At 37.5% G+C, this 27,110-nt stretch overlaps 1 protein-coding gene across 1 annotated transcript in view; it reads right to left on the bottom strand.

Moving 5' to 3' along the window:
- Positions 1–27,110, bottom strand: part of SEMA3C (sema domain, immunoglobulin domain (Ig), short basic domain, secreted, (semaphorin) 3C) — a 210,478-nt gene that overhangs the window by 145,023 nt on the left and 38,345 nt on the right. The window lies entirely within an intron of this gene.

The following is a 27,110-nucleotide window of genomic DNA, read 5'->3' as shown; positions in this document are numbered from 1 at the left end:
TTAAGCATTTCTCAAGCTGAAAGAACTAAAGAAAAAATTCAAGCTTCTACTGCAATAGTAAAGGGTTCTATGAGCAAATTTTGAAAGATGCAAAAAGCATCAAAAGAACATGGAAATCCCCTCAGAGCAAACCCCCTTCCAAGGCTGAAACTCAAAGGGAATACATAAGCAGGCATGTAATCTTGCTGGTAACCACGTTGGTCTACCGATAAGGGGAAGTGGGGGGAAAACAGCAATGAAGCTGTGGGCTAAGTCTGACCACGTTCAATAGACTCCTGTCAACCTGGATTGAGACCTGGTTGGCCAGCAGTATAATGAGGCCTGGGGACTCCTGAGCCCATGAACAGGTACATAGCCACAGAGGACTAGATAGTGAAGCGTCCAGCTGATATGAAGTGAGGGGAGATGCACAAGAACTCCCATACTTGCAGATAGTACTCGTTTGACCTAGCTTCAATGGCTGGATGATCAGAATTTGGCTAGAGGAAGAAAGAAGAGGAAAAAAATGTAACCCTCTACAATTTAAAGAACTTGATCTATCAGAACTCGACTAGAGGAAGAAATAAGAGGAAAAAAAGTGTAATCCACTACAGTTTAATGAACTTGACCTATACTTATAGAAGTAGTAGCTTAAAAGAGGGAATGGATCTTTACAGCAAGGATCATTCCCACCCTCTGTACACAGGGTTGACAGGGATGGGCAACTTAGACATTGGCTACCCAAAATGGGGGGAGGACGGGTACAAAGGCAACAAGTGACTGATTTACAAGCTTTCAAGAGGGACCTTAGTTTCAGAGGGTGCCAGGGAAGGTAGAATCTCCACTGAGTGGTTTCCAACCTGTCTAGATGGGGCTGATGAAAGGAGATGGGGATAAGACTCTCGTGGTTCAGTAGTGAATAACTGGTGTCAGGTAGACATTTTGTAAGAAAAGAAGGGGAGTAGTTGATTTTACAGTCCAAGAGCAGAGGACCCTGGGACCATCAAGGGAGAAGAGTAGAGTGCAGGACCTTATCCAGAGAAGCAGCAACACCAGAGATGGAGGCAGAGACGATGATGTGAAGAGATGGAGTGGCTGGGTACTCTAGACTCAAGAAGGGAGAGGGGATGTGTGCTGGTGGTCAGGGGCATGCTTGCAGGGCATGCCCTTTGGTTGTTTGAATGGTTATATATTCCTGAGTGCTTTGGTGTACATCCAAAACAAAAAGCAAACACACACACATACACAGGAAATGGAAGCAAATGCTGTTGAATGATGATGCATGGAGGGGATTGTAGTCATTGCAATGAAATGAAATACAATAGGATGAATGTAAAGCTCATGTTCTCCCATGTAAACTGTCACTCAATTCACAATAAAAACTTAAAAATAAAAAAAGAAGATAGAAGGAATACAGAGTCACTGTACCAAAAAGAAATGGTTGATGTTCAACCATTTCAAGAGGCAACACGCAATTAAGAGGCAAAAATATTGAAAGAAGTCCAAGATGCACTGAAAGCAATGGCTCCAGGAATTGATAGAATACAAATTGAACTCTTTCAACAAACTGATGCGGCGCTACAGGCACTTATTCCTCTATGCCAAGAAATTTGGAAGACAGTTACCTGGCCAACTGACTCAAAGGGATCTGTATTTGTGCCTATTTCAAAAAGAGGTGATCCAATTGAATGTGGAAATAATTGAACATGATCATTAATGTTGTCCTTGTTGTTGTTAAGTGCCATCGAGCTTGTTTTGACTCATGGAGACCATATATAGGATTTCCAAGGCATGGCTGTTGGGCTTGAATAACCAACCTTGTAAGCTCAAATCAACCTTGTAGTCCAGCGAATTAACCCACATGCAAGTAAAGTAATTCAAATGGCTGCAGCAGTACATTGACAGGGAGCTGCCAGAGGTTCAAGCTGGAGTCAGATGAGAACATGGAATGAGAACTATTGTAACTGACATCAGATAGATCTTGGCTGAAAGCAGAGAATACTAGAAAAAATATTTAACTGTGCTTTATTGACTACACAAAAGCTTTTGACTATGTGGATTGTGTCAAGCTATGGACAACATTTTGGAGAAAGGGTATTTCAGAACACTTAACTGTGCTCATGAGGAACATGTGCATAGACAAAGAGACAGTCATTTGAACAGAACAAGAGGACTCTGAATGATTTAAAATCTGGAAAAGTGTATACCAGGGCTGTAATCTTTCATCATACTTATTTGGTCTGTATGCTGAATAAATAATCCGGGAAACTGGATCATATCAAGAAGAATGTGGAATCAGGATTGGAGGAAGACTCATTATCAACCTGTGATATGCAGGTGATACAACCTTGCTTTCTGAAAACAAAGAGGATTTAAAATTCTTGCAGATGAAGACCACAGGCCACAGCCTTCAGTATGGGATGCACCTCAATATAAATAAAACAAAAATCTTCACAACTGGACCATTAAATAACATCAGAGAAGTCCTGGTGTGGCACTATAGGATAAAACACTAGACCATGGTTCAAACTCACCAGCCCCTCCTCAGAAACCCTCTACATGTTTGCTATGTGTCAGAACCAAGTCAATGAAACTTAATAATAATAATAATAAAATGAAGCAAAGATTAAAGTTTTCAAGTACTTCATTTTGCTTGGATCCAGCATCAACATTCATGAAAGCACCAGTCAAGAAATACAAGCGACATATTGTATTAGGCAAGTCTGCTGCACAAGACCTCTTTAAAGTGTTTAAGAAAGAGCAAAGATGTCATTTTGTGGACCAGGGTGGACCTGACACAAGTTATGGTATTTTCTATAGCCTCATATGCATGTGAAAGTTGGACAATGAATAAGGAAGACGGTAAAATAATTGGTGCATTTGAGTTACAGTGGTGGAGGAGAATATCTAAAGTACTATGGACTGCCAGAACAGCAAACTAATCTGTGTTAGAAGAAGTACAGCCACAATGCTCCTTAGAATCCATGATTCTGAGACTTCATCTCTCATACGTTGGACATGTAATCAGGAGGGACCAGTACCTGGAGAAGTGCTTGGTAAAGTGAGGGGTCAGCAAAAAACAGGAACCCCTGCACCCCAACAAGACAGCATGGCACAGTGACAGCAGCAATAGGCTCAAACATAACAATGATTATGAGGTTGGCACGGGACTGGACAGCATTTCTTTCTGTTGTGCATAAGGTCTCTATGATTCAGAATCACTGGATGACATCTACCAACAACAATAACAACGGCATCTATTCATTTCTGCAGTTGAAAACCTCAGGACCATCCTCTACCCTTACACCCTCAATTTTTGAGCTACAAAAAGGCTAATTTTACATAGGCTCTAACTCTAGGATTTCCCATGTTTCACTCTAGCTTCTTGTCTTTCTCCTTCTTGGCTACTTTTTAAAACTTTACTCTGTCTTTTTCCAATTCTTTCATATTGTTCCCAGAACCAACTCTATTTTCATAAAATACACATGATTAAAATCTTTCCTGCTCAACATTTTCCAGTCTCTCTTTGTTTCTTACAGACTAAAACTCAGTCTATAATTTGCATAATTCAATGTTCTCCATGATCTCTCTGAAACCTTATGTTGCCATTGCACATCCTCTTCCTGGTTAGAGGAAACCCAGCTCAGTCACAGTCTTTTTTCCCTACTGAAATTATCTTACCCCGCCTGAGATTTAGCAAAAAACAAAACACTGCCATCCAGTCCAAGGCTGTAAATCTTCATGGAGTAGCTGGTAAATTTGAAATGCCAACCTTGCGGTTAGCAGTTCAGTGCTTATCCTACAGTGCCACTAGGGCTCCAAACTCCACCTGAGTAGGATGACCAAACCCAAAAAACGATCCCGCTGCTGCTGGTAGAATTGTTTCCCACTCAAGTCAACCCCACTGTTTCACTGAATGTAATCTTTACAGAAGTTGACCGTTACACCTTTATAATGTGGCATCTCTAACCCAAACTAAACCCACTGCCAATGAGTCAAAATTGACTCAGAATGACCCTATATAGAGAATATCTGGGACTATAAATCTTTATGTCAGCTTGAGGACTAAGGTGCACCTGATCCAGGCCATGGTGTTTTCAATAGCCTCATATGGATGCGAAAGCTGGACAGTGAATAAGGAGGATCGTAGAAGAATTGATGCCTTTGAGTTGTGGTGTTGGAGGAGAATACTGAAAGTGCCATGGACTGCCAGAAGAACCAATAAATCTGTTTTGGAAGAAGTGCAGCCAGAGTGCTCCTTGGAAGCCAGGATGGCTAAGCTTCGTCTCTCCTACTTTGGACATATTGTCCGGAGGAAACAATCGTTGGAGAAGGATGTCATGCTGGGTAAGGTGGAGGGTCAGAGAAAAAGAGGAAGACCCCCAACGAGATGGATCAGCCAGGTGGCATCATTGATGGACTCAAGTGTGGCAGCAGTAGTGAGGTTGGCCCAGGATCGGACATTGTTTCGTTCTGCTGTGCATGGGGTCGCTATGAGTCGGTTCCGACTCGATGGCACCTGACAACAACAACATAAATCTTTAAGGGAGCAGAGAGCTTCATCTTTCTCTCATGCAGTAATTGGTGGGTTTTAACCACCAACCAGTCCAGTGCTTATCCTACAGTGCCATCAGGTCTCTTATTGTTGTTAAGTGTCTTTGAGTTGGTTCTCACTCATAGTGACCATGTATATGGTTTCCAAGGAGTGACTGCTGAATTTAAATCGCCGACCTTGTGGTTCAAATTACCTTGCAGTCCAGTACTCATCCTACAGTACCACACAGCGCTCTAGATTGGTTCAAACTGACAACTTTCAGGTTAGCAGTTGAGTGCAATCCACTGAAAGCACCACTCAGAGACCTTGAGAGCATCACAGCACTCTTCTAATGTCCAACGTCCATCTAAAAAGCTTTTTTATGATGCCTTGTCTAATGCCACCAATCAAAATCAACATCCTCCTTCTCCATGATCCCATAGCACCTCATGATGTCTCTATTAGGGCACAGGGCAGAGTTTGGAATATTAGTTCTCTCCCCTTTAGGTTATAAAATGCATAAGACCAAGGACCATGTTAACTTTTTACAAAAAGTCATTATGCCTTCCTTTCATTCAGCACACCCATTTGTTAAATAGCCTTTTCTTCCCTTTAATTGAATGAAACCTAGAATTTTCTCATATTTTTACATAAGGCAACCTAAGTTTAGCTATATTAAGTAACTTTATCAGGTTCTCATGGCCATTTAGTAGCAAAGCTCATCCTCCTTGACACCCAGGCTTCTAAGATTCCATGTTCCATAGCAATAAACACCAACACTAACAGAAGGCAAGGACATATGTGCCAGGCACTGTGCTTACTAACTACCTTAACATGTAGTAAATTGCTTAATTCTGACAGCAACTCTCTATGAATCCTTATTGTGTAAACCCTGGTGTGACACTGTAGGGTAAGTACTAGATCACAAGGTTGATCTGAAACACAAGTTCTGCACTTCAAACTCACCAACCATTCCTCTGAAACCCTAAACAGGGTTGCTATGAGTCAGAACTGACTCAATGACACTTACCAACAACATTGTGCAAATGAGCAAACCAAGTAAACCTAACTGCTGTTAGGACTTCTGGTGTGATACTGTAGGATCAGCTCTGGACTGCAAACCACAAAGTTGGCAGTTCAAACCCACAAGCTACTCCTTGGAAACCCTATACAGGGCCACTATGAGTCAGAACTGACTAGACAACAATTACCAACAGCAACTTTTGTTAGGTGCCAATGAATTGATTTTGACTCATAGCTACCTCATATATAACATAGTAAAATTGCCCCACAGAGTTTTCTAGGCTGCAATATTCTTGGAATCAGATTGGCAAGTCTGTCCCCCAAGGATCCTCTGAGTGCGTTTGAGCCATAGACCTTTTTGCTTGTACGGTAGACTTAACTTTCGTGCCACATGGCTCCTCCAAATTGATGCATGGAGTTCAGTTGGTTGCCCAAGATGCTGTAACTAATTTAATATGGATCCAGAATTAAACACAGGAGTCAGGCATCACAGATTCAGTTCTTAACCTTTTATATGGGATTTACATTTTAAAAGAACACTGCAGAGATGCTTTAAAGAATGGTTCTCTAATGGTAGACTTAACCTCTTGGGCTTCTGCATCCTAGATGGAAGAAGAAAGACCTCCCCTGGAGCTCTTCACCTCACACCAACCAACATACAACACCTCCAGCGTTCAGCTAAAGGGCTTGCCTTGGAGGAATATGCGCATTTTTATCTGAGTGAATTCAGCCTTTTAACACTGGCTGCCAGAACAAGACTTAGCCTCCTTTAATTTATGGTCCTCCATAAAAGTCAACAGGAGTTTTCAGCTGTAAGTTTGTTATTGTTAAGTGCTGAGGAGTCAGTTCTGACCCATAGCAACGCTTCCAAGGAGCAGCTGGTGAGCTTGAACTGCTGACCTTGCAGTTCAAAGGGCTTTGTAATGCCATACTAATGAACAAAATTGTGTTTTCTGTCAGTGTTCCATTTAAGTTAAAGTGGCCTCATATACTTAGCACATATACTTAGAGATGTTAGAAAAAACACAAAAGTTTTCAACTACATCTGCCCAGTCAAAAATTCAAATGGTGAGTGGGATGCGAGGTTGGTTAAAAAAAAAAAAAAAAAAAAGGAAAGGAAAGAAAATTTAAACAATAATTGTATTTCATTTTACTTGCACTATAAATAAATCTTTCTAACATATAACTTGGGAGCATGGCAACTACATATGGTAAGTACTGAACTGAACCACAGGTCTGTTCAAGCCCACCAGCCACTCCATGGGAGAAAGATGAGATAATTAAAAGCCTCTGAAACCCTATGCAAGGTCACTTTGAGTCAAAAGTAACTCAATGGCATTTAACAATAACAACAACTGTCCTTAATGCACAGCTTCCTGCAAAGCTAGCTCAAACCTATCCTTCTGCACATACCTCCTTGCACATACCTCCTACTCAAAAATCTTATCTTCATTTAGTAAAATAATTATTCTACACATGATTACTAATTGCCTATTGTGCTTTGGACTCACAGTGTGGCAGTGTAGGACCAGCACTGGATTGTGAACCACAAGGACAGTCTCTGAAACCCATCATGAATAATCCCATTGGTATTTTAAATAGTACTGGTATAGCTTCCAGCATCACAGCAACACTAATCGTCACAACATGACAAACTCACAGATGAGTGGTGGAAATTCATTGCATTTTATTGTAAATAATATTTTTAATGGAAATATATATTTACTAAACAAATTAATGAGAAGAATGGTATTGTTTTAGATTTTATAAAAATCTAATTTTTTTGGAGTAAATCAGAAATTTCCATTAAAAAAAATCTCTAATAATAACCTCAACATAACAGCGGAATTCTCATATTTTCATTCTTTCTAGGGTAATACCACCTGTCATGTAGCTTCAGAAAACTTCCCAATACACTCATGAGAGAATGAGGGTTAAAAATGAGAATTCCATCTTTTATGGAACTAGTTGTGATTTCATGGATCCTCTTTAAAGGACTGCAGACCTCCAGGAGTTTCCAAACCATACTTTGAGGATCACACCTAAAAGGAAATAGTCCAGGTATGGTGCTGTAGGATAAGAAATGGACTTTCAACCACAAAGTCAGTGGTTCAAACCCACTAGCCTCTCTTTAGAAACCCTATAGTCTCTTTATGAGTTGGAACTGATGTCAGGACTCTTAACAACAATGACAAAATAAAGGGAAAGAGAGAAAGGGAAGAAGGGAAGAGTGAAGTAGTGATTTTAGGAGTAATGAGAAAGTCATGGAACACTACTTTGAGGAGTGACTCTTGAGCTGTGTGTCTGAAGAAGAAGGGCCTACACCAACTCTAGGCACAGAAAACAAGAATTGCAAAAGCTCCAGATTAAAGAAAAGTTTGAGAAAATTGAGAAACTGAAAGGAGGCTTGTGTGGTGAGGAAGGGAAAGGATAAGGGGCATTGTGGTTGCAGAGCAAGGCTGGGCCAGACTGCACAGAAGAGAGGTCATGCACGAGTGATCTATGGGTCTGATCTGGACATCTGTCTTGCTGATATACTTCATACATGTTCACATGCTTTTTATTACTACATAGTGTTGCTGTTGTTCTTGTTATTGAATCACATTGTGAATAAAGATGCCTATTTTACATAAAAACTACAAATTTCTGACTTCTCTTAAAAACAAAAACAAAAACAGAATTATCATACAATAATAATCTAGGGCCACTTTTTTTGTGTGGCAATAATTAGATAGAACCGAGTACTCCTCTTTATGATTGAGGGAAGCAGAAACTCCAAGAGTCCCTATCACATCTTCAATGTTTAAGCCTTCCCTAGTATCATTATTTTCTTCATAGAACCCAGCTTCTCAGATTATTTGTTCAGCATACAGGATGAATAAGTATGGTGAAAGAATACAACCTTGTCATACACCTTTCTTAATTTTAAACCATTCAGTGTTCCCATGTTCTGTTCCAACAACTAACTGCCTCTTGGTCCAGGTACAGATTCTTCCTGAACACAATTAAGTGTTCCAGAATACTCATACTTCGCAATGTTGTCCACAGCTTGTGGTGATCCATACAATTGATAGCCTTTGCATAGCCAATAAAGCATAGGTAAACATCTTTCTGATATTCTCTGCTTTCAGCCAAGATCCATTGGCTATCCCTCTTTCCATGGCCTCTTCTGAAACCAGCTTGAACCTCTGAAAGTTCTCTTGTCAATGTATGCTTGCAGTTGTTTCTGTATTACCTTTAGTAAAACTTTACCTGCATGGGATATCAAAGAGACTGTCTGATGATTCCCACATTCCACTGTGTCACCTCTCTTTGGAATGGGCACAAATATGGATCTCTTCCAATCAGTTGGCCAGACAGTTGTCTTCCAAATTTCTTGGCAGAGATGAGTGAGTGCCTCCTGTGCCGCCTCACTTTCTTGAAAGATTTCAATTTTTATTCCATCAATTCCTGGTGCCTTGTTCTTTGCCAATTCCTTCAATGCACCTTGGACTTCCTCCTTCAGTATCATTGGCTCTTTATCATATGCTATCTCTTGAAATGGTTGAACATTAACCATTTCCTTTTGGTACATTGACTCTGTGTATTCCTTCCATCTTCTCTTGATGCTTTCTGCATTATTCAATAATTTGCCCAGAGAATCTTTCAATAATGAAAGTCGAGGCTTGAATTTTTTCTTCAGTTCCCCCAGTTTGAGAAATGCTGAGCATGTTCTTCCTTTTTGGTTTTCTGATTCCAGATCTTTGCACATTTTGTTGTAATATTTGGCATTATCTTCTCGAGCTGATCTTTGAAATTTTCTGTTCATCTCTTGTACCTCCTCATTTCTTCCATTTGCTTTAGCATCTCTATTGGAGGAAGACTCATTAACAACCTGCAATATGCAGATGATACAACCTTGTTTGTTGAAAATGAAGAGGACTTAAAACATTTACTGATGAAGGTCAAAGAGCACAGCCTTCAGTATGGATTATATCACAATGTAAAGAAAACAAAAATCCTCACCACTGGACCAATAAACAACATTCTTATCAACGGAGAAAAGATTGAAGTTTCAAGGACTTCATTCTTCTAGGATCAACTATCAACACTCACGGAAGCAGCAGTCAAGAGATCAGACGATGTGTTGCATTGGGCAAATCTGCTGCACAGGGACTTTTTAAAGTATTGAAGAGCAAAGATGTCAGCTTGAGGACTGAGGTTCACCTGACCCAAGCCATAGTATTTTCAATAACCTCATATGCATGCAAAAGCTGTACAATGAATAAGGAAGACTGTAGAGGAATTGATGCTTTGAGTTCTGGTGTTGGAGGAGAATATTGAAAGTTCCATGGGCTGCCAAAAGAACCAACAGATCCATTTTGGAAGAAGTACAGTCACAGTGCTCCTTGGAGGCTAAGATGGCCAAATTTCATCTTTCATACTTCAGACATGTCAGGAGGGATCACTTGCTGGAGAAGGATATCATGTTTGGTAGGGTGAAGGGTCAGAGAAAAAGAGGAAGACCCCCAATGAGGTGGATTGGCCAAGTGGTAGCATCTATGGACTCAAGCGTGGCAACAGTAGTGAAGCTGGCCAGGATTGGGCAGTGTTTTGTTCTGCTGTGCATAAGGTTGCTATGAGTCAGTACCAACTCGATGGTACCTAACAGCAACAAAAGTATCACCATTCCTGGCCTGTTTCACTTACTAAAGTATTTTACATCACCCTATGCAGTCTTGGTGTGGCACCACAGGATAAGCATTTGACTTCAATGCCAGTTTCAATCGCAAGGTCAGCAGTTCAAATTCACCAGCCATTCTTCAGAAAACCTATACAGGGCTGCTATGAGTCGAAACCGACTGAAGGGCACGTAACAACAACCACATCTCACCCTACCAGAGAGACTACTGGCCTTGACATCATGATAGTTTAAATTTTAAGTGCAATTAGATATCACTGAATTGTGGCAGACTCTCATTAATTTTCATTTACTTATTTATTTTTATGGTGGTAACTGGAGTCCTGGGCCCAGTGAGGTTGGCCCAGGATCGAACATTGTTTCGTTCTGCTGTGCATGGGGTCGCTATGAGTCGGTTCTGACTCGATGGCACCTGACAACAACAACAACAACTGGAGTCCTGATGTGGTGTTACTGTAGGATAAACACTAGACTGCTGACCACAAGGTTGGCAGATACAGAATCACTATAAGTTGGAAATGACTTGATGGCACTTAACAACAATAAATAAGTAGACATATACATATAAATAGAGAGACAGATAGACAGACATACAGATAGATCGACAGATAGATAGAATCTAAAGCAAGCACTGGACAGGTAATCAAAAAATATGCTGTTCAAACCCACCAACAACTCTTGGAAATCCTATACAGGGTCACTGGAACTGACTCAACACACACAACAACAACAACAAACAGGTAGATATGTACATAGACAAAGCAGATAACCTACATACAAACAAAAAAAAAAATAGCCATTTCAGCAATTTTTATATGTACAATTCACTGACATTAATTGCGTCCATCATGTTGTACATACATCACCGCTATTTCCAAATGTTTCCATCACCCTTAACAGAAGCTCTGACTTCCCATTGAATGGAAAACAGATGATAATGGGCAAGAACATAAACTACTATATAAAATGTTCAAGGGGTAACTGTCCCTCCCAATCTCGAAGTACACTAAGAATTTGGTTTTTTTTTTCAGTGATCTTTCTCAGGTAGAAAGAATGTTCTTCCTTTCACTCATACTTATCTTACTTTTTCCTTCTTCAAGGTCCACTTCAAAGCCCCTCTTCAGAGTGGTCTTCAGTTGGGAGGTTTGCCTGCCTCAAACACTGATGTGCTTGTTTACACTGGAAACTCACTCAATGGAATCAATTGCTTCAGACTTTTTCACACGTAAGTGCAATTTCTTCAACTAGAGTGCAAATTGTGAGAAGGCCATAAATTATTTCTCTAGAGTTTTCTGGAGTCCTGGTGTGATATTGTAGGATAAGCACTGGACTGCTAACCACAAGGTTGATTGTTCAAACCTTCAGAAACCCATGCAGGGTCTCTACAAATGGGAACCAACTTGATGGCACTTAAAAACAACAACAAGACCTTTCTGCTTTGAGCTGACAATGCAGGCATGAACAATCGAGTCCCTGATTGATGATGCAAATGTAAAGCATTCCATGTGACAACAACAGCAATACACAGGAGTGGTTACAGAATTTATAAGTCATTACATGCTTCATTCATTCACCTTATCTAAACACTTAGTACTCCCTGACTTGATTAAACAGAATAATAGAGCTTTAAGAAATTCAATAAATTATTTAAAACACCATGGATATGCTATTTATCTTCTCCTTCCCTCTCCGTTGTTTCCTGAAAAATGGAGGAATAGGAATAACACCTCCTTCTAGATCGTGTTAGTATTAAATGAGATCATGCGTGCAAAGTGCTCAGTTCTTGTTAACTACTTGCCTGTGTAGCATTAGCTATCATCATCAGCAGAATTATTAGGTGTTTGTCCTCATAAACACGGACAGCATATTACATTTGCATTACTAATAAATCATAAAAATACTGTGATGTGTTCGTAAAGTTTCTCCATAAAAAACTACATGTGATTTTAATATCAAACTCCACAGTTTTTATTGTTGTTACTCTTTTACAATGGAATCCTGGTATGACACTGTAGGATAAACATTGGACTGCTAACCACAAGATCAGCAATTCAAACCCACCAGCCATTCCTCGGAAACCCTATACAGGGTGGCTATGAATCGGTACCAACTAGGAGGTGCTTAACAACAACAACAGCTTCACACTGCAGGTTGATTTTTAAAAAAACAAAGTAAACAAAGGGATACAGGGAAAACTGAAGCGATTATGAATAGACCCTTTGAACCCAGATGGTTTGGTTTAGGTCCTGGATTTACCACTTGTATTATGTCATAACTTCTCTGTGCTTCAGTTATCCTACATAAAAATTAGAGATTTACAGATAACATTGCCTAATTTATAGAGTTATTTTAAAGATTAAACAAAATTTTTTTGGTAATTTACAATTTGTGTCCAAAAAAGAAAGAATTGTTAAATTATCTAGCAAAAGAAATGAAAATACATTGTCTTTTGATCATTTAAATTATTTCTCAAAATGATTTTGATTAGTGAATAGCTCCTTCTCCAATATAAGTTAGAATCCTTTGGTAATATTTAAATTATGCCACATTAAAAGTTCCACAAGTTTTTCAATTTCTTTGTCAATTTGATTTGTCACATGAAAAACACTTATTCTTAAGCAGTGTGAAAACACTTGTCAGTAAAATAAAAATGCCACTTGTGTCAAAATGCTTTCATTTCCTTGCTCTTTCCATCATTGCACTGCTCCCAGCAGTTCCTGAGGAATTGCTTTTAGGGTCACGCCAAACTGGACCCAAGAGATTGCAATAATTACATCCCAGTGGTGTTGACATTCAGCTTTGTCCCACAAGCTGCTGAGGACAGGCAGGGCGCCATCTGTCATGTTAGATGGCCACTAGCTAGCTCTAAGTGGTGGAGGTTGCATTTCTGACATGCTACAGTTTGCTTCTGAGCCAAACTTATAAAGTCTGAAGCAGTAAGTATTTTCTTAGAAAAAGATCATGGCAAGATTATAAAATGACAATATATGGTTACAAAATGTAAAGCACAAAGACCCCAGAAACATGCATAAAATAGCCTTCTCTAATTTACATTGTAAGCTCTCTGTCACAACTATCATATTTTTAACAAGAGTCTTGATTTATTATGTATCCCAACATGATGTTTGTTAGTCAAGATGTTCTGATTTCTTCAAATTTGGAATAGTTTTGCCTCATTGTCTTCCAATGGCCAAGTTCTTTATAACCTGAAGCTCTCCAACTTTGGCAGAAACTTTCCCATACATTGACATTTATTTTTAATTCCTGGAAAGACACTTCTTAATTACCACATACTCCCACACCTAATCTTGTCTTAGTGTTTTCATGTCATTTGATGATAAAGCCATTGATATTTCTAACAGCATTTTTAACTATATTTATCTTTTAAGTGTACTTAAAATTTTAACAAGAGTAATGAAGGAAAATATACTCACTTGGCATTTTTCTCTACTATTAATTATATTTTCTCACAGTTTTAATGCCTCCATCACTTACATTTCTTATTCACCTACTTTGTGTTCAGCAACTGATTCCAGCAAAGACAGTATTTTGTATTTTGTTTTTAGTATCAGCAAATGAACTCTTTCACAACTTTTAGAATGTAAGGGAGAATTTATGATGTGTGAGATTACATGTAGCCATACTGAAAGCAATGTGACTACAAGAAGGCAAAATGCTTCTCAATAGATTCCCTGCATTGAATTTTACCTCAATGTGAACTAATTTCTTCCAGTATAAGTTACACCTTTGGATTGGATATTTACAATGACAAGTTTAAAATTTACATTTTTCATTCAAATTTAATTCCTATTTTGGGTGATTTGGGCCTCTTTAACATGAATTTTATTTAGGCAATGGAATATATTTCAACTTCCAAAGAAAAAGATAATATAATTTTACAAAAATTGACATTGGGACACTAAGGTAATCTTTTTTTTAAAAAAAAGTTTACTAAAAGTTTATTAAGGTAAACTTTTAAAAGTTTTCTGTTTTAAGCTATGAAAACTAAGGTAGCTGATAGTACGGGCATAGAGTGAAAGAGAAATCTATGATGCTACCCAGGTTCCTAACCTGAAGGCTGGGAATAGAACAAGGAATTTGGGGAAGGTAGTTGGCTGATGTTCATGTAGATGTTTCATACACGCTGTATGTGAAATCTTGGATTCAGGCGAGACCAAGACTGGAGAAGCTTCTGGAAAGGATAGTAAGTATAAAACTGATGATGAAAATCTGGGCAAGGGATGAGATTACCAGAGTGCAGAGTGTGATGCTAGGGACACTGACATCTAAGAAACACACAAAGGGATCTGAATATATTGAAAATGTTAGAAAAAAGATACAGGTAGTGAAGAGTAAAGAGTATTGTCATTGTAGCTGGAGAAAAATACTTTCAAGAAGAGTGGTCAATAATGTCAGATATTATTCAGCTAAAGGATAGAATGGCTTGTAATGTAGCAATGAAGAGACAAGCAACACTTGAGTGAGCTAATAGGGGCAGATTCTTAATTGCAGGGGTCTGTGCAGTGATGGGGAGAGGGGACATGAAAGTGGCAAGTACAGCTACATCCAAAGAGCTTGGTACCTAACAGAAAACAGGTAAGTTCCTGTTAGACAATCAGAGCTAGGAGGATTATTAATGGAAACTGAATATATATTAATGTAAATCACTAGATTATGATTTGTTGGAGATACAATAAATAAAAGTAAGTGATGAAACATCTTTGTAGAAGAAAAGGACATGGGATTCTGGAACACAGGAAATCAAACAGTTTTAGAAAGCAAGACACTTGATCCTTTCAATCAGGAGGGCAAAAAGCAAAGAGAGATGTAGCTACAGCAAGACTGCAGGCATCTGATTGATAGACCTTGCAAGGTGTTACAGAAGGAAAAAGTAGTGAAGGAGCACAGACTTGAAACACATGTAACACAGTGAAACCTTTTGGGCCATGCATTGATTTTTTTTTTTTTTTTCATGACATTTATGTACTAATTACCGTAGTTTATGTTATGAACTCTTCTAATTTTTGTTTTGTTCTTAGCTAAAGTCATAAACTTAAGATATTAGAATGGAGTAAGAATAACAAGAGGGAAACTATGAAGAGGTTGTCTGCTCTTTTGTATTAGTTTGTACACAAAGCCAAACCTAATTCTGGGTGATAGTGAGCCACAAGGATATAAGGCTCCTCTGTGAGGTTTAGGGACTGTCCAGTTCTCATCTTGGCAGGGGCCCATCATAGTACTGCCCTAACAAGATCTGTACCAACACTCTCTTCAACATAATAGCTCTTTGATTTAGCTACTCCAACACTATCCCTCACTCGTCTCCAACCATACTGGTCTTTTCCCTATAATACCCTAGGAATACTCACTCTTCCCTTTAGGACTTTGCTTTGGCCCTTTTTCTTGTCTAGAATTTTCTTCTCATAGATATCCCTTTGGTTAATCCTGCAGCTCTTTCAAGTCTTTGCTATAATCTCAATGTGGCCTACCCTGACTACCATTTAAATTCTACAGCCTGTCCTAGACCCATTCTTCCTGAATGTCTTCATTCTGATTTACTTTTACTATCTTCAAAGTACTTATCACTGTGTAAAATACTGAACGATTTCCTTTTTAAAAATCGTGTTTATTTCATTTTATCTGTCTCCTTCACTATGAACCAGTTTTGCTAGGGCAGGGAAATTCGCTTTGTTTAAGGATGTATCACTAATGCCAACGAGGATCTGACACATGGTACATGCCAAATAATTATTTGTTAAATGAGTGATTACATTTGAACAATATTGCATCTATTCACTATTTTAAAAAATCATAGTGGTTGCTTAGCTTATAAATACATGTTTCATAATTAAGGTAACAATTAAAAAGAACCGTGACATTCATTGTATGTAGGAAGAAAATGCAATTAAAATGTCCATTTTTTTTACCTCTACTTATAAAACATAAAATAGCCTTCCTCAACGGTTGATCCTAACACAATGAAAAATACATCATCGTACCCTTTAGGGAAGTCCCTTGCATTACAAGTATTCAATAATAAACTGTAAGGTCAGTGGTTCAAACCCACCAGCCACTCCTCTGGAACCCCATACAGGATTAATATGAGTCAGAATCATCAAAACAGCATTTACAAACAACAACAACAATGCAGTTGTAATTATGGTAACCAACTGAAGCTATTAAACTGTGAGAATAAATGGTGGTTTCTCTGATAAGCAACAACAATGAAAATTGTGACTCAGTGTTATTTTTGTAGTCTGGGAAAGGAAAAATTATACACATACACACACTCTTAATACAAGAAGTCAACAGAGCCAACATAATTAGTCTTCTTAATGAATCTTATATATTCTTTTAAGGAGCTCTGGTAGTGTAGTGGTTACGAATTGGGCTGCGAACCTGAAGGTCAGCAGTTTGAAACTACCAGCTGCTCCTCGGGAGAAAGATGAGGCTTTCTACTCCCGTAAAGATTTACACCCTCGGAAACCCTGTACAGGGTCGCTATGGGTCGGAACTGACTCGATGGCACTTAACAACAACAACATATATTCTTTTACCTATATCATTTTATGATATAAAAAAGAACCTATAACTTTTCAAGAAATGTTGAAATGAGCTTTTATGTTGAAGTAATTTTCATTTTTTCTTTCTCTTTCTTGCTCTTTTAGTTGCTATTAACATATCAGGACAAGCTTCCAAGAAAATAGAATTGATACTTCCTAAGTGCACTTTCAATTTTATACATGGCTTTAAAAAATCACGGACAAATTTTGGCACAATTGGAGGAGCTTTGCATGTGTATCTGATTAGAAAACTTAAGGTCCCATTTTTTATATTCTCTTCTATTACATTTATCATATCTATTATATTTATATTATCTTCTAAAGTATGGAAACATCCAACCTCTCCAACAAGCTGTGCTACTTTTAGTAATCTTGGAAACAATTAACAGCATTTACAACTGGTTTCATAGCAGCAGATGCAATAGGAGTTGAAATAAGGTTAGAGAATTAGATTTATATTGCTCTTTGTAGCTGTTGTTTTTGTTGTTAGGTGCCATTGAGTTGGCATTGACTCATAGCGATACTATGCACAACAGAACGAAACACTGCCCAGTCCTGGGTCCACCTCACAATTGCTGCCACACTTGAGCCCACTGATGCTGCCACTAGGCCAACCCATCTCACTGGGGGTCTTCCTCTTTTGCTCTGACCCTCCACCTTACCAAACATGACATCCATCTCCAGTGGTTGGTCCCTCCTGACAATTTTTCTGAAGTATGAGAGCCAAAGTTTGGCCATCCTGGCCTCCAAGGGCACTCTGGCTGCACTTCTTGCAGCACAGATCTGTTTGTTCTTTTGGCAGCCCATGGCACTTTCAATATTCTCCATATTCAATATTCTCCAACACCATCAAAAGCATCAATTCTTCTATGGCCTTCCTTTTTCACTGTCCAGCACACGCATGCATATGAGGTTGTTGAAAATACCATAGCTTGGGTCAGGCACACCTTAGTCCTCAAGCTGACATAGAGATAACCAATTAGTAAGTCTCGAAACCTCTAACCAGCCAGTTGATTAAAATAAAGACAGTGTGAGGGGGAACTGCCAAGCAACATAAAATTTACAGTGATAGAGAAAGCTTACTAAGTTACATAAAAGGCTAAAGCGGTCTATTCATATATGGGTAGAAATGTCACTTTGGGCGCACTCATGAAATAAAGCGCTCATATGATGTGTCACTGTAAGATTAAGTATTGGACTCCTAACTGCAAGGTCAGTGGTTCAAACCCACCAACTGCTCCTTAGAAACCCTACACAAGGTCCTTATGAGTCAGAACTAACTAGATTTCACTTCAAAACAACATGTATATTTTTAAAAGCATGAAAGTACCAATAAGGGAAAAAGTTGTTGACGCATATAGAGATACTTGAGTACACAAAAAGTAGCTATGTTATTTTACAGGTCCTGTATGTAGTACAAGAATCTGTGGCCATCTGAAACAAGACCACAAACACCACCAAATCATAGCTGACTCAGTTATAATAACTGATAATACTACATCTTGTTCCCCAAATGTTAGTGATTTTTATTGCATGCGGTTAGACCACTAAAATAGCCAAAAATAATAAAAACTGAGGTGTGTTAATTATATCTATGAACACTATCTTCACTTCCTGGGAGGAAGTATATTGGCCTGAAATGCAAAACACCTTCTGGAATTTTTATATTCTTGAAGGCTAAAGTGCAGGAAAAACTTAGAATTACTATATAATGTTGAATATAATTGCAATATGCATTCTGGAATTTGGGGGGAATGCCTGTTTTATTACCTAGTATTTTATACTGCAAACTGTAACTCAGATAATTTACCTGCTTGCAAAACTATAATAATATGAAAAAAAAAATCATTATAAAAAGACTTCTGACTCATAGCAGTTATTCAACCAGCATTTGGTGACTTGTTAAGCACAAATGCCAATGTACATTTCACCTCAATAGGGCTGCTAGGGGCCAGAATAGTATTGGCTTTCCCTTTGAGAAGTCAAGATTACCTCATGTCTCACTTCAAACAATTTATTTTTCTTGTATGCATGGCTGGGTTCAAGAGTTCTTTCCTTGTTTTAATTGGATATATTATTTCTTCTTCTTTTATTTTTTTGGTCTAAATCCTATAAGAAAGACAGCCAATAGAACTTTTTGAGTGTTATCTAACTATCCTTTATACATAAATGTTTAATTTGTCGAAAGTTTCCAAGAGGAGGATTCTATCAGTAAATGACCTTCATCTAAAGTTATTTACACAACAAAAAATGGTAGTAAACACACCTAAAATAAAAGAATCAGGATTCTATGACATACACCAGACTCTTAAGAAACCACAAGCTGTCTTCCATCAAGTATATTCTTTCCATTTCATTTTTACTGTTCTACATATATGACACTTTGCCTCTCAGACATTTGATATCCTACCACAACCAACCCTAATGTACTCCCTTTTATGTTTAGCAATAAATACAAATTGTACAATATTGGTGATGGTGGATATGTGTGGTGGAGTCAGTTCTGACTCATAGTGACCCAGAATAGGGTTTCTGAGGCTGTAAATCTTTATGGGAGCAGAAAGCCTTATCTTTCCCGCAGAACCACTGGTTGTTTCGAACTGCTGACCCTGAGGTTAGCAGCCCAATTCATAACCACTATGCTACCAGAGCTCCTTAACAAATGCTAATTTTAGCCAATCAACACTGTCTCTTCAACACTGATAAAAAGGGACCTGGAAAAATTGATTTTGCTTCAGCACCCCACACCACATATAAGATTGAGATTCTGTTCCGAATTTCAGAGAGCACAAGTAAACACCTAAGAAGGCCTCACTGACACATATCAAAAGGAGCAGAATAGGGGTTGGAAGGTCTATGTTTGTGCTGAGCTCATCTCAAATATTTAAAAAATGACTCAGAGGCATTTTACTTAGAATGTTTAATAAAACACATATTGATCCAAGTAGGAGTAAATGTGTAGTTAAATAGCATAATCTTCTAAGAGAAAAATTTGGTTTTGCCCTGGTAAGAATTTTTGAGAACATTTCATTTATCCCCTCAACTCAGTCTTCACATGCTCAGACATAAGGTCACCACCCTGTCTTTGCAAATGACATTTTGTGGTTTTGTTCTATGACTCATCCAGGCTTCTTGCTGCTCCTCCCACCCTAGATACAAATAAAGGCTCACAATTTGCCCTAAGACATGTTTCATAGTGACTTTCCAGTGATTCACTGCTACAGCCCTTCCTACTCACAGTAACAAAGCCCATCTTTAAATCATGAGCAAAAGACCTGACATGTCAACAAAATTAACTCATACCATCCAACTGAACCCATAATTTGCAAGAGTCATCCCTCATCTTTCATTTTACTCTCTGAGTCCAGAATAGTATTGGGTTTCCCTTTAAGAAGTCAAGATTACTTCATACATTGAAGTATTATTTCTTACAAGACATATTTTTCAAGTCTGCACTAAGTGTGAAATACTGTCATAAGTGCAAAGGACAGTTTCCTAAACTTCAGTGGTTAATCAGTGCCATCCCCACTTAGAGGGCAGAAATTTCCTGTCACCAAGAACATCATTTGTTACATTAACTTTAACACTCAAGATTATATTCATTTTGAATTTTATTGTAATCAATTAAATTTATTTCAGTTTTATAGTCATAAAATTGCTATAAGCATTAAAAGTGTGATTAATTTTATATATGGGCATACGTAAGAAAAAAATCTATAATTCAATAAATTGTTTCTCTGAAGATTCATGACATATTTTAGATATATGAACTCAATTGCTTTCTGCATGTACTAGGTAAGAAAGCTGAGATTGGTCCAAGATCAAAAAAGCCTGATATAAAAGAATCAAGATAAGGTTTGTTGACTCTCCTGCACAGCATTTTAAATGACACAACTAGCTTCTATCTACAAAAACAGGGAACTCTTATGTTTTTTTAATAAAATAAGGAATATATCACTATGCTCCAATATACTAAATAAATAAGTGAAACTTGTGTTTTCCTGACTTTTGACGTGAGGACATGTCTGTAGTGAAGATAAGCAGCACACATTTTCCATCAAACTAAACAGAAGGGCCTGGCAAAAAGAAGCTTTGGCCTCACAGGGAAAGTGTTGATGAGAGAACTTAAGCCATCTACTCTCACACAAACGGTGGCATTGTTTTCCAGCTGAGCTGGTGCAAAGTAACCAAGATATAAACTGTAACCACATGTTCAGCAGAACTAGTGAAATGACTATGCTTCTTTGTAGAAGAAATTCTTTATGTGTTTATTACTACTTTGATGTACATCATAAATTTCTGCTTAAAGGTCACAAGATTGTGATGACACATCAAAAAACTAAGTTGTAATAATATGTTGACTGTATAAGAAATCTGTGTCAAGAACTGTAGAATAATAAACACTAAGACCAGCACATGGATCACAAAACACACATTAAATGCTCTTAGGAAAGCTTTCTAAGGAAACCTTTGGTTCCTACAAAGTAAAAGCAAAATATTTTAGTGCTAAGTTGGGTCATTTGTTTTCTGAAATCATTTGAACTGAATACTTTCATAAGATTTCTAGTGTTGTGGTAACATTTCTTTGTAGAATGAGAGAAGGAAAACGATTTTTAGGATTAGATTTATAAAATTGGCTTAGCCTTTTAACAACTCTGAATTTTTGCTTATATATTGTTTCTGAAGCTGAGTACCATCTGATGCCTGAAATATAAATGTAACATCATTTTAGGTTTTAGATATTGGGACATAACTCTTCAACTCATGTTTTTACTCTTGCTTCCTTAGTCAATTGTACATATACATGCTGTTCACCTTAAAAAATAAAAACAAAAAACAAAAACTAGCATTCATAAATCTAAACGAAATCACAATTGTTTAAAGTAGAAATGAACACAATTATTTAAAGTGAAATTTTTAATAGCACCTTCATAATATGACTTTTAAAGTCATAAATCAAAAAAAAGTGAAGCAACACCCATGTGGAATTGACAGGTTTAAAATCTGCTTCAATACTATAATTAAACCTAGGTAGCATTCTACCTCCCACTGCCAACTACTGCATTTATGTACTTACATCTCCTGCTGTCCCAGGCCAGTGATTCTCCCTAGTAGCCTTATAGTCTAACTGTCTTGTCAATGCACAGATTATCATTCGATTATACAAATCTGCTGCGCTAAGCATCTCTTACAACAAACCTGTTGGTGACATTGATTTTTCAGTTTCAGTTGTCCCTCATGAGACTTCAGAGCATCTGTGCTTTTTGTGAGACTCCACTGAGTAAATTGCATGCTCACATTATCCATTCAAACTAATTCAAATAGAGGAATAGTTTATCACCAGTGAATGGATCTCCTGCTGAAGAAGCTATCCAACAGTAATGCCCTATCAGCAAATTAATTAATTACAGCTTTGCACAACTCATCTACTTTTTTGCATTTCTTTTTTTTTTCTTTAATGTGGTACTGTAAGATAATGCACTGAACCACAAGTTGGTTTAATTCACAAGGTCAGTGTTTCAAACCTCACCAGTCACTCTAGGGAAACCGTCTAGAGGGTCACCATGAGTCAGAACAGATTCAAGGGCAGTTAACAACAAGTATCAGATAACGAGATTACTACATGGTGCTGTTGTTGCTGTTAGATGCCCTTGAGCCAATTCCTAACTCATAACAAATTATGCAAACAGAACAAAACACATCCCAAACTTGGACCATCCTCACAATCACTGTTTAGCTTGAGCCCATTGCTGCTGCCACTGTGACAATCCCTCTCCTTGGAGGTCTTCCTCTCTTTCACTGACTTTCCACTTTACCTAACATGATATACTTCTCTTTGGACAATATGTTCCAAGTATGAAAGACATACTGATTTCCAAGGAGCTTTCTGGTTGTACTTCTTCCAATACAAATTTGTTTGTTCTTCTAGTACTTTTAATAATCTAGTTCTTCTGGTACTTTCAATATTCTTCTCCAACACCATAACTCAAATACATCAATTCTTCTATGATCTTCCTTATTCTCTATCCAACTTTCACATGCAAATGAGGCTATAGAAAATACCATGGCTTGGTTTCGGAACACCTTAGTCCTCAAACTGACATCTTTGCTCTTTAACACTTTAAAGAGGTCTTGTGCAGCAGATATGCCTAATGCAAAATGTCGTTTGACTTCTTGACTGCTGCTTCCATGAATGTTGATGGCAGATCCAACCAAAATAAAATCTTTGAAAACTTCAATCTTTTCTTCATTTATCATGATGTTAGTTATTGGTCCAGTGGTGAAGATTTTGGTTTTCTCTACATTGAGGTGCAGCCTATAATGAAGGTTGTAGTCTTTGATCTTCATCAGTAACAATTTTAAGTCCTCTTTGCTTTCAGCAAGTAAGGTTGTCTATAATCCTATCATCCAGCTTCTCAGATTATGTTCTCAGCATACCAACTGAATAAGTATGTTGAAAGAATACAACTCTGGTGGACACCTTTCCTGATTTTAAACCATTTAGTGTCCCCTTATTTGGTTCAAAAGGCTGTCTCTTGGTCTATGTACAAGTTACTTATGAGCACAATTAAGTGGTCCGGAATACTCATACTCCTCAGCGTGGTCCATAGCTTTTCATGATCCATTCAGTTAAAAATCTTTGCATAATCAATAAAGAGCAAGTAAACATCTTTCTGGGATTCTCTGCTTTCAGCCAAGATGCACCTGACATCAGAAATTATATCCCTCATTCCATGCCCTTGTCTGTATCCACATTGAACCTCAGGCAATTACCTGTCAATGTACTGCTGCTGCTGTTTTTGAGTTATCTTAAGCAAAAATCTACTTGCATGTAATATTAATGATATTGTCTGATGATTTCTGCATTCTGTTGGGTCACCTATCTTTGGACTGGAAGCAAATATGGATTTCATCCAATCAGTTGACTAGATAGTCTTCTAAATTTCTTGGCATAGATGAGTGAGTGCCTTCAGTGCATGGAAGATGTGACATAAATGTGTATAGTATATGAAGCATGTACTTATATGTGTGTGTTTATGAAAAAAAAAAAAGGTTCAGCTGGAGTGCTTAACAATCAGAAACATCATTTGTCACATGAAGCCCCAAGTCCCCTCATGTTGGTTTTTGCTGTTGTTAAGTAGTGTCAACTCAGTTCTGACTCATAGCAACCCTGCATAGCATTTCCAAGAAGGAATTGGTGAACTCAGCAGTCCACTACTTACCATGATTATTGGAAGCAACTTATTGAGCAAGGATTTGGAAATCTGAGAATTATTTAAAAGTAATGTCTTTATTATTAAACAATCATTGATAAAAGTTTCCTAGCTTTATTCTGGTTCTTAGGGCTGAATAATATGGTTTAGCTTATATGTTTTCAATATGATCACTAGTCAGTATTTTCTTATGAGAGTAATACGAATTAGGAAAGAATTAGGGTAGTCGCAAACATTGATTAAATTTTCTTTCCTGGCACCAATGACTGTTAAAATCATTATATGTATGTTTGAGTTGTTGTTAAGTGCCGTCGAATTGGCTCTGACCCATAGTGACCCTGTATTGGGTTTTTGAGAAGTGACTGGTGAGCTTGAACCACTTTCAAGTCAACTTTGCAGTCCAGAGTACTAACACATAGCACCTCATCAGGACTCTCTCTCTCTCTCTCTATATATATATATATATACACACATATTGCATTATGTGTGTATATATATACACACATATTGCATTATGTAAATATTATTTTACATACACATTTATACATATGTGGTTAGGTGTGTAAAACCATTGATGGGTTATATTAATTATGTATGGCATCTTAGTGTAAAGAAAACAAAAATTCTAATAACTGCACTAATAAATAACAGCATGATAAATGGAGAAAAGATTGAAGATGTCAAAGACTTCATTTTGATTGGATCTACTGTCAGCACTCATGAAAACAGCAGTCAAGAAACCAAATGATGTATTATATTAGGCAAATCTTCTGGATCTCTTTAAAGAGTTCAAGAACAAAGATATTGATTTGAAAATTAAGGTGTGCCTGACTCAAGCCATGGCATTTTCAATAGCTTCATGTGCATGCAAATGGTGGGCCATGAATAAAAAAGACCACAGAAGAATTGATGCATTTGAGTTATGGTGTTGAAGAAGAATGTTGTAAGTACCGTGGATTGCCAGAAGAACAAACAAATCTGTCTTGAAAGAAGTACTGCCAGAAAGTTCCTTAGAAGCCAGGATGGTAAGATTCGTCTTCATACTTCTAACATGTCCCTGGAAAAGGACATCATGCTTGGTAAAGTGGAAGGTTAGTGGAAAAGTAGAAGACCCCTAACGAGATGAATTGGCACAGTGGTAGCAGGAATGTGCTCAAGTGTAACAATTGTGAGGATGGCATAGGACCGGGCAGTGTTTCATTTTGTTGTGCATAAGGTTGCTATAAGTCCGAACCAACTAGAGGGCACGTAACAACAACAATCTGCATTTAAAAGTCAGTCATGACTGCTAGGATGGCCTCTATGAAATTTAAAAATAATTTTGTGGCTGGTATAAGATAGTTGATGTGAGCACTAGGTTTACTGCATTAGTAAAGAGTCATGTGAAAAGAATAAAAGAGACGTATACTGGAAAGCTATTCATATTGTAAATAAAAATGAATGAGAAAGACATTTATTTCATTGTTAAAATTAGTTGTCCCTGACTAGATCCCAACTCATGGGTACCCCATGCATGTGGTGACAACTGTGCTCCATAGCGTTTTCAGTGCTGAGTTTTCAAATGCATATTGCCATTCCTTTCTCCCAAGGTCTCTGGGTGGACTCTATCATGCAACCTTTTGGGATTAATTATTTGAACCATCCAGGAACTCTGGTTTCATTCTTAGTTATCTTGGGTTTCTGTCTTTGTCACTACTTCTGCTTTATGTCTCAAAAGTATAAGGATTCTTTCAATGTATTTTTATTAAATTTGTGTATTATAATCATTTAATATATTATAGCAAAGATATTGGTTTGAGAACTAAGCACTTGACTACTAACCACAGGTCAGAAGCTCAAGCACACCAGCCGCTCCTTGGAAATCCTATACAGGGTTGCTATGACTCAGAACTGACACAATGGCACTTAAGAACAACCAATTTTATGGAAAGTCAAGAATAGTTTTTCATACTAATAGAAACTTTATTTGATGGTTCCCAGGGTTGGGAGAGGAAGGGAGCAGTAAATGACTAACTAGAAGTATACATATTAACTTAGATTTGGGGGAAGGCAATATGTAATAAGAGGGAGTTCAGCTTGTGGGTTTGTAATAAATGACATGAAATATAATGTGTATGAATTGTTGAGTGAAAAACTGACTTGCTTCCTAAACCTTCCCCCAATTTACAACAGTTTTAAGTATAAACATAGATTATAACCACAACAACCAATAAAATGCATTAAGACCAGTTAGAAAGAAGCACTATGCTGTAAACTATTCTGTCTCATAGTTTAATGTTAAAATGTAACTTGCTTTGATCTTTTAGAAAGGTGCTTTCAATTTTATATTACAAAGACAGATGGATGGTCTTTGAAAACATTTTGACCTCACAATAATTCTATTTGGAAAAAGGGTAGATATTATTCCCATTTAGAAATGAGAAAAGCAAGGATTGGAAAGTTTATAGGAATAGGATATAATGTGTGTTGTTGTTGTTAAGTGCTGTTGAGTCGGTTCTGACTGATAGTGACCCGGAATAGGGTTTCCGGGGAGCAGCTGGAGAGCTTGAAGCACCAACCTTGCAGTTCAAATAGCTTTTCAGTCTGGCGCATTAACCTATAGCACCACACCAGGACTCCAGGATATAATGTATATATTTACATAAGAAGGATAGATAGACAGACAGACAAACAGATAGATAGATAGATAGAAAAAGGACTACCATCCAGGTCTCAGGTCTCAGTTCCTAAGCTGGTATATTTTCTGTTCCCCATAAGCACCTTTTTATATAATGAGAACATCTGCAAATAATTCTGTAATATATGTGATTTCTTATTTAATATAGAAAATGTGATTTCCCTCTTTCTTTTATTAACTATATATCCTTGCTACAGACTTTAAAAGATAGCTGTAATTCAGGTTTTTAAATTTTAATTTAGTTTAATCTTTAAAATATATTATCTCAATTACTAAACGCATTATGCATATGCCCTTTAAGACAAAATAAATAATAAAACCAAGGATTTGTATACTTGTCTAAATAGTGACCAACATGTTAAAGATGGATACACACACATGTAATTATTTTGAGTTATAAATATGATGGTAGAAATGATGATTCATCATGCAATGTAAA

Source organism: Chrysochloris asiatica, unplaced genomic scaffold (assembly GCF_000296735.1).
Source record: "Chrysochloris asiatica unplaced genomic scaffold, ChrAsi1.0 scaffold00010, whole genome shotgun sequence".
In the NCBI taxonomy this organism is placed as follows: Eukaryota; Metazoa; Chordata; class Mammalia; order Afrosoricida; family Chrysochloridae; genus Chrysochloris; species Chrysochloris asiatica.
Note: the sequence above shows the minus strand (reverse complement) of the source record. Positions and strands in the feature narration are given on the sequence as shown.